Here is a 13,801-nt window from a genome sequence, read left to right as displayed (position 1 = left end):
ATACTATATAGAGTTTCCTCGTTAGCTTAGTCGAAAGTTTAATATCCATAAACATCGAACTACCAATGTCAAGGCTCTTTATCTAGAAAGTCGCTTAATTGTTTTTTTTTCTCTTTTTCTTTATCTAGACAATTTTCCATTACGTTTGCAAATATAAGTTAATCGCTTTTACACAGGGGGGATGGGGGGAAGGGGCATTCCTCTGCCGTTGACAATTATCGAAAATCGCTGCGCGACACGTGGCGGGAGATGACACTCGCCGCTGTTCCTCATATCAAAATATGTTTTTCCTTTGCCCTCTTTCTTTTTTTTTTCCGATCGATTTGCATGCCAGCCGGAGGAAAATCGCCCGCATATTCGGGGAAAAAAGTCTGCATACATACACGTATATATACATATATAATAGTACTCTGAATAAAAGGAACTCTCTCTTGAAGAATCGCGCACAGCATCGAGGGAGCGATTGCTCAATCTCGGAATGTGTTCACATATACGTATCCCACGTATACTATATACGTAGGTACGTATATATGAAATAACATCCGGTTGCTTCTCTCTTGTATTCCATACAAAAATTCATCTCGTTCCTTCCACTATCTTTCTTTCTCCCTACTTTTCTTTTCCTTTTGCGCTTACATGACTTCTCGTTGTGTGCGAATTATTACGTACCGACAAGGGAAACATTTTGCACACGAAGTCTCAAGGTGGTTTTTCTGCGGAGAAATCCAGTAACACTTTTATATTTAATTCGCGATATTCGAATTATTATTCGATGAAGGATCTGCTTTTATCTAAATATCATGGCCGATTTACTGTTAAATAAAAATACAAATAAAAATTAAATAAAAATATATGTTATATCGAAAAACTATATGTTATATATATTTTCATTCTGTCGCTATGTTTAATCTTTTTATGATTTCGAATCTGAAATTAAAGTCCATTGTGTATCGTAGATTATCTTATAATTACATAGTTTAAATACCATTTGATAAGTTTTTATTTGTGGAAAATAATCAACTGACAAATATTAGCTACTAAACTTTTAGTTTATAAATCCACAGATTTGCAAAGTCAAAAGTCAGTTATAATAAACATATTGCAACAATCGAAATTTTTTCTTATGTATATTAATAATATTGCAACATAAATTTGATAAAGTTTTAAAATAGTAAATTTAATAATAATAGTAAATTTAAACATAAATTTATATTAAATTGAAATTAAAGAGTTTTCTCAATACACATGTGTAGGTAATTTTATTAATTATTTATCTTATACAGTTTTAGTAAATGTAAAAAAAGAACGTGGCTATTTTATTTCAATTTAATAATTTTATCTTGAATTAATTTTGAAAAACCTTACTTGAAAATTATTTAATAAATTAGATACAGACTTTTCACTTTAAGAAGTACATTTAAAGAAGTACACTTGATGTTACTTGCTTGTTTATTTACGCATTGCATCTTGATACCTCAAGTGACGTCAGGCACTTTTCATCAGTAAACCTTTCAAATGTTAACAACACTTTAAACAAAATTTTATTTGCGCGGTATTTTATTCACTTCCTTATAAATCAGTGATTAACTTTGTTTCTGGATGTTTTATAGTATATATTTTTGCATTTTATGTTTTACACATCTACTTTAAAAAAAAATGTTTATTTCGATATTTCTAACATTTCATTCGCTATAATTTCAAGAAAAATCTAATTCATTTATGATTTAATATATTTTTATCTAATATGTATATTAGATATTGTAATCATGTTGAACTAAAAAGTGTAGAAAAGATATATTCTGCTCTTATTTCTCAATTTTTCTTCTCCATATTTTTGTCAGATAAAGAAATAAAATCCTTAAAAGCTTATTTTATTCCTTCATTTTGATTTTCATTATTTTTTTCTAATTATTTTAATCATTATATTGGATAAAAAGAGATATGCCTATAAAATAATTTCTCTTTTTTAATTTGATTTTTATTTACATTTTACATTTCGAAAGAAATGTTTAAAGAAAATGTTTCATTTTCATCATTTTCCCTAAACGTTTTGCCAATTGAATTGAATTTATAAACGAAATCCTCATAAGTCCCGTCGAAACTTTGTGGACGCAATTTCGGAAATAGCCAGCACAATAGTCAGCGGGTAATCCGATTAAGCGGATTAATCGCCGAAACGTAGTGAGCGTTCCCGTTTGTTCCCCATCTCGTTCAAATAATCGTGGCAATCGCGACCATAAGTCGAAGCGCTGACTGATTTCTCCGCAGAGTAAAAATACACCTTACGCATTTCATTGTTCTACTTCCCTTCTCTCTTTCTCTTTCTTTTCAATCACTAATCGACCATTTTCCTTTTCTTTTTCGCCCTCCTTTTCATTTTTCATTTCCTTTTCCTAGCAGAGTCAAAAATGCGTAGCGCGCAAAAAGCTAGGTAGGTAGGTACACACGAGCATATCCAGCCAACATGAACGCTAGAGCGCATGAGAAAATAAATTCCAGTCATTATTATTATTGACACAATACCCCGGGGGTTGCAAAAAAGATACCTTCCGCATCGCACGTAAAACTTACTTATACGTAATACTTGAAAAAGTATCTTGGTAGTGTGTAACATTCCGTAAAAACTCTCAATTTAATTCTCAATTAGTAGCCTGCCGAAATACTTGATCTAACTCGACAGCAGAACTCCAGTTAAGAATTAACGTCCGGAGATAATATGCGTGTGATTCTCTTTAATCGCGAGTTTATAATCGCGTTTCTCATGCGATCCAGCGAACAATCGTTGGCCATGCGAAGCAGCATTCTGTTTTTAAGCGGCAGCATATACAAATCACCTGCCGAATTCAATGTCGTCGTTCAACGAAGCGACGCGTTTCCCCGTCGACTCTTTCTCGGGAGTCATCCTCCCCCGAGAGATTCACCGACGTGTCGAATACGTCGCCCCGATGGACGACGGCACGAAATTCGCGCGGGGGAATCTCTTACTTGATTACAAATAATTGTTTTGCTTTGTGATTGCTTGCTGCAGCAGCTAAAACCCTTGACTCAAGTTGGGAAGCTCAAACTCCAGTGGATTCGTCACAACGTTTTCATCGTGTTTTGTCATTGTCTTTTTTGTCGTTTCTTGTTTTTTTTTTTTAGTTTTCGCTTTTTAGAATGACTCTCGTGATATTATATTTGTCCATAAATCGGAGCAGCGTTTCGTTCCTTCTTTCGTTTTTATCCCTTTTTATTTCTTTTCACATTTCTGCATTCGCATAATTATCATTAATTATAATATTCGTTTACATTGTGTATTTACTAGAGGTTTTGGTATTAAAGGGAAAGACGGGTATAGTACTGTCCGACGATTAATTTCGCGCTCTTTATGCGTTGTCTGTATGTCACCGTTTTGTTTACCTAAAAACTAATTCATCGTTTAGCGATTAGAGAGGAAAATCCGTTCGAAAATAAGCCGAAGGCATCCCGGTCGTTTATCTCGTTTTCGAGGGCGTCGGGATCAGGGTGTACCTGAGCTTTAACGAACCGTACCATCGCGAAACGACACGAAAGGAAGAGTTATCGATAACTTCTCGAAGGACTTTGCTCGTCTAAACAGGCTGAGCGGCTGGCAGCGAGTGGGACGAATATCTGAATATCGTTCCTGCTCTTGGTGTCTTTCCGTACGAAGACGTAGTAAACGAGGGAAAAATCTAGTTCACTGATACCAAAGAAGAAGAAATATCCCGAAAACGAGGAGCGCGGGTCTCTAAGAGAAAGTATCGAGTATATTCTAAGTGGAATCACAATTGAAAATATCTCGTTCTCCTCTTCGTGGTGTCATTGAATCACTTAAATGGACATTCATATAGATTATTGTACTTAATTTTATATAATATAACGTATATATATATATGTATATCTCTCTTTCTCTTCCTCTATGCGTATCTAATTAAAATCTATGTACATACTAAGTATGGGCACGGAGGAACTCGTCCGTATGTCTTTCCCCATTCGTTTCGATGAATTTACATGTATATCCCTCTTGAGTTGCGTTTATAGCGATATCTATCGCATAATCGACGGTTATTGAAGACGGAAAAGTAGATAAAAAAAAAAAATTTGAACATATGAATTGTGACGTTACATTACGCGAATTAAAAGCGACGATATACATATATCAAAGAGGAAACAACGAAAATACAATTATATAATTTCGAACATATGACTAGAATTACAGTGTCGAGAGAGAAGCAATAGGAGTTAGAAAAAAAAATAGGAAGAGCAAATTTAAAAAAAGTCAATGCTGAAATTTAAGTGATTCGTCGCAAAGGAATTACATGTAAGTTATAAAACGGATTATTATATAACGCGCGTATAAAACGCCCTTCCCACTCGTTCACAAATTTATTTAACGAACAATTTGATAATCGATGATCCTAGAATTCTCAGTACTTTTTATTCTGTGTCTAGGGCTAACCGAGTTACTTCTCAATAATCTTCGCAATAATACTATTTTATGTACACGAGTAATTTACAAAGTTGAACTTCCAACTATATTCGCGCCTACTGGCAGCCTCGGATCTTTCCCTTCTAATACCAAAGGTGTATAATCTGTTTTTTTTTTCCTTTTGCTTTGATAAGAGTGTCCTTTGATTCTTAAATGCTGTACAGGAACATTTACTTGCTTAACTCTTTAATCACTCATTTAATATATATATATATTTTTACTATTTATTACTTTATATCCGTAGGCTTCTCTCGTCTCCCTCTTATACTTATTTTTTGTCGTTAGAGTACTTTGTATTATATCTAAATTTCGTTTAAATAATTATATTATCGTCAAAGTAATTGATTAAATGATTAATATACTAACTAACTTAAAAAAAAGAATAATACGATATAACGTTTAGTACAGTAAAAAAGGAGTGCGTGAAGGATCCTGATCCATTATCATGACTAGTTCAAAAGTGCATTTTTCATTTTCGCAATGTATTTCGGTATGAATATATTCGATAGATCATATCGTATCGTTGGTCGGGAAAGTTGGTGTAAGCCTCTCCTGGACGGTAAAAGGTCTTTCAAATATTTATATTGCCACGTGTTAGCATATGTCGTGAAATTGGAAGTCTTATGCTGATCGCAGACTCGAAGTTAAGACTCTTTCTCTCTCTCTCTCTCTCTCTCTCTCTCTCTCTCTCTCTCTCTCTCTCTCTCTCTCTCTCTCTCTAGAGCAGATTCTCTCAAATGAGCAATCACTCTTTGAAATATTTTCGACGAGAAAATCAGGTCCGCAAGCGTGCCTTAATATTAATATCTTTTTCGACGTATGTATATATACTTTGTAAAAAAATATTGCTCGGAACATCTGTTCTGGACGCGCGAGAATGTATCGTTCAAATTTTAAACTATGAAAAGAGAAATGAGATTCGCAGAGAGTGCGCGAATATATATGCAAAGTGCACGCGTAATCGTGGAGCATAACTTGAAGAATAGCTTCGAAGGTGCAATTAAGCGTGCACGAAAGAATTATCATGAAGAATGCATTTAATGACGAAAGACTCGACCGATGGAGGAGGGTCCTTCACGCGCGATATACCACGGGAATATAATTATCGATTAAAAAGATATTAACGCAACAATATTTACGAAGACTGAAACAACGTATATAAACTTATTCCCTATCGATCGTGTAAACCTATACACGCGATTTAGGCGGATCGATTTTTTTTTTCGTTTGTTTCGAAGAGCAGATATAAAACGATTCCTCTTTCTCTCTCTCGCCTCTTCTTTTTTTTTCTTCTTTTCTTCGGTGGTTCTCGCTCGTGCCAAGAATATCTCCTCGCGATATCTCCTCTCGCGATCGCTCTCGTTTATACTCTCAACTCTTCCAGAAGTACCTCTTCACACCTTTAGTTATTAAATATAATTTCTTATCGCATATAAATTTGTCATATACATTTGTCGTAGTGTAGTAATTAATTAGTGTTATACCCGCCTATAGAGAATGTGCGATTTTCGGCGTTTGTCCGTTTCTCGCGAACCAAATAAGACGATCGTGAAAGTCAACTAGCCGGCGTAAAACACATCCTAAGGCTTCCTGTTCCTCTCCGCGCGAGAGAACCAACCGCTTCGCAGCTTCCGACAATTCCGACGTTCCATTTCCGACCATTACTTCGCATCGCTCGCCTAATCATCGCCAATCAATCCGCCGATAACTATTATTACGCTCCCCTTCGCGCGAAATTGTTACACCCCCTTTCGCATATGCATACATATACATGTACATATCTCTCTTCGTATGTATATACACACACGTGTTTACATTATTATCATAAAAACAAAATATAATTGAGATTTGTTATATACGAGTATAAAAAACTTCGTTATATGCGCGCGTATGCGCGCCCTCACCGCGTCTTATATCTCATATCTCGTGTAAATTATTTCTCTCTCGCATTGTCTCGATGATATTTATCGTCGTTATATTTTATATTTCGCATACCCCTCGCTTTCTTCAAGATCAGCATCTATTCGTTTTTTTTATCGCGTTGATTCGCAGCCCCTAGCTAGTCTACTTATGCGATACAATTACGATTTCTCTCACGCCGGAATCTGGCGCGGATATACAATATTTTTTCTCGAGACGTTCTCTCTTTCTCTACCACGAATTCTCTCTTACGAGCATGCCTTGCGTTGCGCGAACGTGCACTGCATGTCACAGCGAGTGAAGACACACGGCAGGTCCGGAAAAGAAGGAAAATTCTGAACATATAGAAACGTAGCTTTCTCGAATATGCATGGCTGAATAGAAATAGAAAAGTCAATTTTGACAATTCTCACTTCCAGCAATTACTTTATTCCATGATAAAAAAGAGAAAAAGGTCACATGTCTTATATATGCATGTATTTCGTTCTTCCAGATTTCGTAAAATTAATTGTGTTCAAAATATCAATATAACATGTGAAAACAAAAGTTTACAGTCAAGAATAAAAACTTTACTTCTTTCTTTCTCTCTCTTTAATTGGTGCTCTTTATTTCATTGCTTTCGAGAAAACTACTATTCATCAATCACTATCAACGAAAACCGAGAAAAGAATCTGACATATGACTTTGCCGCATCAACGAGGAATTTATAGAAACTCGAACGTTGAATCGCGCGCGGATCATTGTCCGTTAACTCGCTTGATTGAAAGAAGAATAGACTCCAAGATGTATTCGAGTTTAACGCTTACCTGTCGAGACAAAATATTGTCGTTGTTCTTTGCCGTCGAGACTTTGATCCGACAGACTTAGATTCTATACAAACGAGTTAAACGAGAAAAAGGGGATCGTGGAAGTTGTGAAATCCTATTTTTCTTTTCCAAATTATTATTATATTCACGACAAGCTCTCGAAATTTGCACGATCCATGGGAAGCCAAATAGAAATCGAACGAGAAAAAAAATTTCAAAGATAAGGAAGACTTTCGTTACTAGCTCACTCTGCATAGTCATAAGAAACATTTCGACGATTCTTGACTGGTAGCCCTCCTCGCGACGATTTGTCGGATTGCCGTTCGATTTTTCCAGCCTCCACGATCACTTGTATCGAATCTTTCCCCGGTTTCGCTCTTCCCTCTTCGCGCTACAATCTCTCTCCGGTAAACGAAAAAGGAACTCATTCCGGATCTATACATTTTCTTCCTTCTCCGCGACATTTTCGACTTTCACGCGACAGAAATTTCGCCTCGACGCCCTACCTTCTTCTCCCTTGCTCTGTCGTGCGCCCGAACTCGCACTTTCGTACGCGTGCATTACGAGCGTATATACGTCGTATATAGAGGAGTGTGTCGCGAAGGGGAATATCGAGACGTGCTGTTGAGAAAGTAAATCGAATCGACGGCATGAACGACGACGTTCCTCACTCAGCGCGTCTCCGTTTCTTTCCGCTCCCATTGTTCGCCGTCGTCTCTACCACTCTGTAGACGTCACGATCCTCGACGTGCATATCCATGCATGCTCGCGCAAGCTTTATCGAGTCCTCTTCGAAAGCAACCCTATGGCGAGGCGGACGAAGCGATCGCCATCAAAGGTGCCGGCGGCAATGCGATCGGTATGTGGTAATATTTACACTGGGGTCGCATGCACGCGCCCTTCACTGCGTCCCTGCACACCGTTACGCGGTTCTCGATCACCTCCACGTTTCCTGAAAATTTACAGAGAAGTTAGATTATACATCAGTCGGATTATACATATATGTTTGCGCATGAAGTTCCTACGAAATTCCTACCCGTTTCTTCGTCTTCTGCGGAGACTATAGTATCAAGGTCCCTCAAGATCAAGGATATTAACAGTTTCTGAATCGCGAGCGAAAATATTGAAGATTAAAATGCTATCTAAATGAACATACAGAATGAATGTGCACTCTTGTGTTCGAGTTATAAAAATTATTCCTCGACAGAGGAATTAATTTAAGAGTAATTTTCAATTTAAGAGAAACTGATTCTCTATATAATTTAAACATAAATACTCTGTTTTATTTAGATTGAAGATAATTTATCTTGGATTCATCGCGAAGAAAACTTGATGATGGAATATTCATCGGGTATACAAGAGCTACGCATAAATATTTTTCAACGTTAAAGGAATTGATGCAAATTCGCAGTTGTGTACAAATAACGCTCGTTATTCGCAATGACTATATTGTTCGCAATTGATTATGTAAAAAGTACACCCGCTAATTGTTTCGCGAGCTAGCGAGAAGCGTTTTCTCTTTCGCGCTGTCGAGTTTACCTCGTCTGCTCATTATCGCGAGTAGAACCTAATTGACAGCGGCTTGACAAAAGAGAGATTCTCGTTACATCTCGGCAAAGATCATTCGCATGCTAAACGCGAAAAAAACGAGTCGCGAACCGCATTGTAACGGCGTGACGTTTTTAATAAACGCCCCGGGGATAATGAAGGCGATCAACATGACGTCGACATGGACGTCGCAAAACGGAAGTAAAATAAAAACGCCGGACTGACAATCGGACTTCCGAGCGATGAAACCACGAATGATTTATTGCTCGTAATTGCAACGCGTTTCGCACGCACAGATTGGCAAATCCGTGGAAAATCGAACGACGAATGTGTGAAAGACAAGGCCATAATCGCCGGTGCCTGCTGTCTGCGGGATTAGTTCCGTCACGCAGGAATTTCAATAGTCGAATTTCTACCGTCGCTCGTGATACGCTTATTTTACCGAGAAACTGCAGATTTTAGCGGAAATCTCGTTACTCTGTGATACCGATCCGCGATCGGGGAGAGATTTGAAAATCGGCAAAACGCCCGATGAATATCAATTCGACGAGTCAAGTATTCTCTCTGCTGAGATATTGGTTCGTATTCTCACTACACATTCGACGTTAAATGTAATCGCGCCATGCAATCATTCCGTGCTTTAATTTTCTTAATATCGCAAATTTTTTAAATATCGATTTAGGGTCAGTGCAAATCATAAAGTTGAAAATGGGCAAAGTTATGGAAATGAGAGACTTTATTATACGATTCCTCACAACATACAATATTGAAAACTGACGAGTTTTGATAAAACAAATTTGTAAAGGTAAATAAATGCGACAAAATCAATATTTTTCAATATATTCGAAATCTCTGTTTCAATATAAATTTAAATGAATGATAAAATATAACGATAAAATTCGTTCTTGTATCTTGAAATTAATTATAATCCGTGCATACAACATTTTTTCTCCACGATAATTTCTCAATCACTTTGTATAAATAAGTAATGCTTATTCTGCATTTAACTGCGCTAATGATTGGAGTCTGTGCTCCCAATAACGCCTGAATAACTCACCGTCACTGAGATGAATAAACTTGCAGGCGGGACGGTTGCACACTTGTCGATTAAAATCTTGGCACACCGGGAGGGTGTCCAGTAACTGAAAGAAAATGTGCCAGATACTCTTATAGTGGATGAGATCGGCAAACGATGTACGATATGTGCAAAAAAAAAAGAAAAAAAAACTTATCATATCGCAGACACACACACACACACATGCATTCCCGTAAGGATTTGCTTACACACACCAATCATTGCATACACACGCCAATTACCTCATGTATCACATTCTCTCTTCCTTTCTCTTTCTCTCTTTCTCTCTCTCTCTCTCTCTCTCTTTCAAGATTGCTTGGAAATATACCAATACTCGATAATTGAATCCTTTTTATTTCTTCTATTGAAATGAAATAATTAATAAGATTTAAAATCGTGTTTTATAATATTATATATACATTCTTGTACTCGCGTTAATTAATTTATCCATATATGCAAATCTTGGTCATTAGATAAATGAAGAATAAATATCGATGTGTTAATTCTTTCAATTTATATTTTATTGATATTATTGTGTGATATATCACAAAAGTATGAGCATAAATTAAATTAATTGATCTGTGCAAAAAAGTGTTTGATCAGTGTCAGTATCCACTATTTTTTTAATACATTATTTATTTATATTTCCCCATTTATTTATTTAAAATTCAATTATTATATATATTGTTGTTATATTATATGAAAATATCGGATGTCTTAGTACATTTCTAAGCATTCTAATCTCACTGAGATATTTTTCGCACAAACATACACTCCAAATTCTTCAATGTTAGAGCATATCCACGATTCATTACATGCTCTAAAAGATCGGTTCTGTATATCAATATTAATTAATTGCTACTAATGTGCGAATAATCAGCGCGATCGAATTGATATTCGAGATACATGATCCGAGACAAATGACTTGAGCGAAACATTTTTTATATTATAACCAACTAATTAAAAATGAAGGATAAAATAAAAGGCGACCACTTTTGAGTATTCGCACATACAAATTAAATGGTAAATTTGCAGTAGAACTTTCGTTTTCAAACAGGGCATTTCCTATTATGGTATGTATGTATATATTTATCGTGGTGTAAAATATTAAAATAATTCTGATGGACAGAGTCTTACTAAATCGTATTAATTCTATCGAATGGATATATTCGCGGTTTGTCAGGATTTGCAAAATTGGCTTGACTCTGGGCGAAAGAATTGAGGAAATCCGTATTAATTTTACAACACGGGCCGGTTGTGTATGTGTGTGAGACTTTCGTTATGCTAATCTTCGTGATATTTCGGACACAATGTGTGCAAGGAGCGCGCCTAGAATCAAGGATCTTTAATTCGCAAATTTCGTATGATCAAAAATCTACGTACGATCCAATGAAAATATTTGACATAGTAAAACTGTCACGTTCGAATATATATCAGCTTGGATCTCGATACCTATATTTTATTGAAAATTATGTCACAACTTCGTGTCGTGTGCTAGTGAACACCGGATAGAATTTGCGAATCAGATTTGGAAGCCCTCTTCTCAGCGGGCCATTCAGCGCAATGACTAGACTGAAATTTTAGTGTTAACAAAATACGGGAAAGCAACGGAAAGGGATGCTGGCAGGAGCGCTCGAAGCTCTTCGCTCTCCCACGTTTTTTTTTCTCTCCGTCGCTTTCGTTACCGATCGAAAACGATGTTGGAAAACATCGACTTAATGTAAACTCGGTTTGCGAGATAGGAGCGATAATTACAATATTATAAATGTGTGTATGTATATATATAATATGTACGCACAAAGAGATCCACTATACGCGACTGTGCGTATATCACACTCAAGTGTATTAAACGTACCGGAGGCTATATATCAGCGGAGGCAAGAAAAGATGTTTCGGAGCCGCTTCTCGAATCGCGTAAGCGAGCAATATATTTTTCGCGTGCGCGAAAATATAATTTCACATTTAACATACGGCAAATGGTGGAGAGAAAGACATAAATGCGAGTCGCAGAACATTGGCAATCGAAAGAATACGTATAAAGTGAACCCAAGTGGAAGCGGAAACTCCACCCAGCTACTGCAGCTACTATCCGTTCCTTTTATTACCCATCGGCAAAAAAGATGTATGCATATTATATGTACACACACACGGAAACACACATGTACACTCGTATCTAGGAGAATTATTCGTATATATATCCGAAATATATAAGAGACAAATGCAGCAAATAGATTAAACATCAAATTCCAGAGTATGGTTTTCGTGTTAGCAAAACGTTAGGTTAAAGCATTAACAACCTACCAGACAGATATATGTATATGAAAAAAATTAGAAAAAAAATTAAAGGAACAAAATATTATCGCGCAAAAGTATATCATAGGCTTACCATATATGTATTTAAAAGCGTGCAAAATATACGAAAAACATAACGGTATAAAGTAACTTGTTTTAATATCATATAAACACTCAAAGGATTATTCCGCAGATTAGACTCGTAATAATCATGAGATAATAATAATATTAAAGTTATCAGTAATAAAAGTAAGTTTTAAACACGTAATGGTGATAGGAATAATGACGGCCATAAAAAAATGTAGCAACAGTAATGATAATTATAACGCTAGTAATAAAAAAACGATGTAACCATAATATTAACCATATTATAATAAACAATTCTTGCAATTGCATAAGAAATAACTCGCTACGAACACAGAGTCTGGTCATGCAAATAATGGCCCGGGAGAAGGGGGATCGTTGCTTGGGTGATCATCGTAGGTGTTATTCGTCAAGTCGGACGCGCGATATATCAAGTGTGATTGAAAGAAAAAAAAAGAAGAAAAAAAAAGATCGAAGCGTCAATCTCTATTTTACGATACGACGACGAAGGTGACGACGAGAGTGATCCGTGTATCAGCTGATGATGATAATACAGTGTCATCACCCAAGCGTTAGTGTGCTGCCAAAAGCCGACTCACCGTCGCTTTCGGTTCGCGTGCGTGAATTACAGGACCGTAACACACACATTCACTCACTACTAAAGCTACGGAAGGAAAGAGGTCCTCTCGCAGGTGATCCACGCCGGCGAACCGAAATGGCGAGGGGGACGGCCGCGGTGGCGAAAGGGGGGGGGGGAGAAGAATTGGATAGTCAGCGGTTATATATCGGCAATATCGTATAATATGGATAGGGGATATATGTCGTATAAGCCGTCAAATTAATAATATTCTACTGCAAATAAGTTCAACACTATGTCAACTGCGACTCCGCAACCATAACGACAGAGCTAGCCAAATATTATAGATAAGTGACTTTAGGTAATTCGATAGAGAATAATGCGTGACGATCGATATTATTGAATCCGATCGTCTTTCATATGCGGGGAAAGCTTTGTCAATGGAAATGGTCATTGGTTTTCGAATTATCGGTCATGTAAGAGCTCGCGCGCGCGTTTCTTTATTCTTCATATGTATATCCATGTATTCTATATTCTGTACCTCGTAAGTTAATTGCGTCGAAAGCAATCAGTGCAAGCGTAAGAGACACTCCGTGTCGTTCTTTGACCAATTAAGCGGAAATTGAGCGATTCGAGCGATTGAAAGCTGCGTGTACATTTGCTTCAAGTCGTGACAAAGATCTCGATCCTTAAGTCGCTCGAGGTTGAAAGGTTTGCGCGAGACATGTACATTTGCCTTGAATTAAAATTACTCGAATATTTGTGCAATTTACCTCGAATATTTGGTTGTAAAATAGCGTTAGTTTTTATAGTTGTATGATAATTCGGAAAACAAAAGTACAAACGCGTTATTCATTCTCATGAAAATGTTATATTACGTTGATATGTTTTGTCGGCTCTTTGATAGCTTTTTGAATTTACATAATCATAAATCACGCCATTGTCATTGTCCAATGAAAATACTACGACTTATCCGTTTTTTTAACGACTCAAAATATAATCGGATCAAA

At 36.6% G+C, this 13,801-nt stretch overlaps 1 protein-coding gene across 1 annotated transcript in view; it reads right to left on the bottom strand.

Annotated features, from left to right (window-relative positions):
- Positions 1-8,026: 8,026 nt before the first annotated feature.
- LOC145972463 (protein muscleblind) overlaps positions 8,027-13,801 on the bottom strand; it is a 374,150-nt gene continuing 368,375 nt past the window's right edge. The window contains exons 10-11 of the transcript XR_014439170.1: positions 9,821-9,905; positions 8,027-8,167 (exon numbers count right to left, since the gene is read on the bottom strand). The gene's annotated coding sequence lies outside the window, so the exon portion shown is untranslated. The remainder of the gene's footprint in view (positions 8,168-9,820; positions 9,906-13,801) is intronic.

Source organism: Camponotus vicinus, unplaced genomic scaffold, assembly GCF_025532165.1.
Source record: "Camponotus vicinus isolate PSW18456_S1 unplaced genomic scaffold, iyCamVici1.0 SCAF_5, whole genome shotgun sequence".
Classification (NCBI taxonomy): domain Eukaryota; kingdom Metazoa; phylum Arthropoda; class Insecta; order Hymenoptera; family Formicidae; genus Camponotus; species Camponotus vicinus.
The sequence above is the reverse complement of the archived record's forward strand: the minus strand, read 5'-3'. Positions and strand labels throughout refer to the sequence as shown.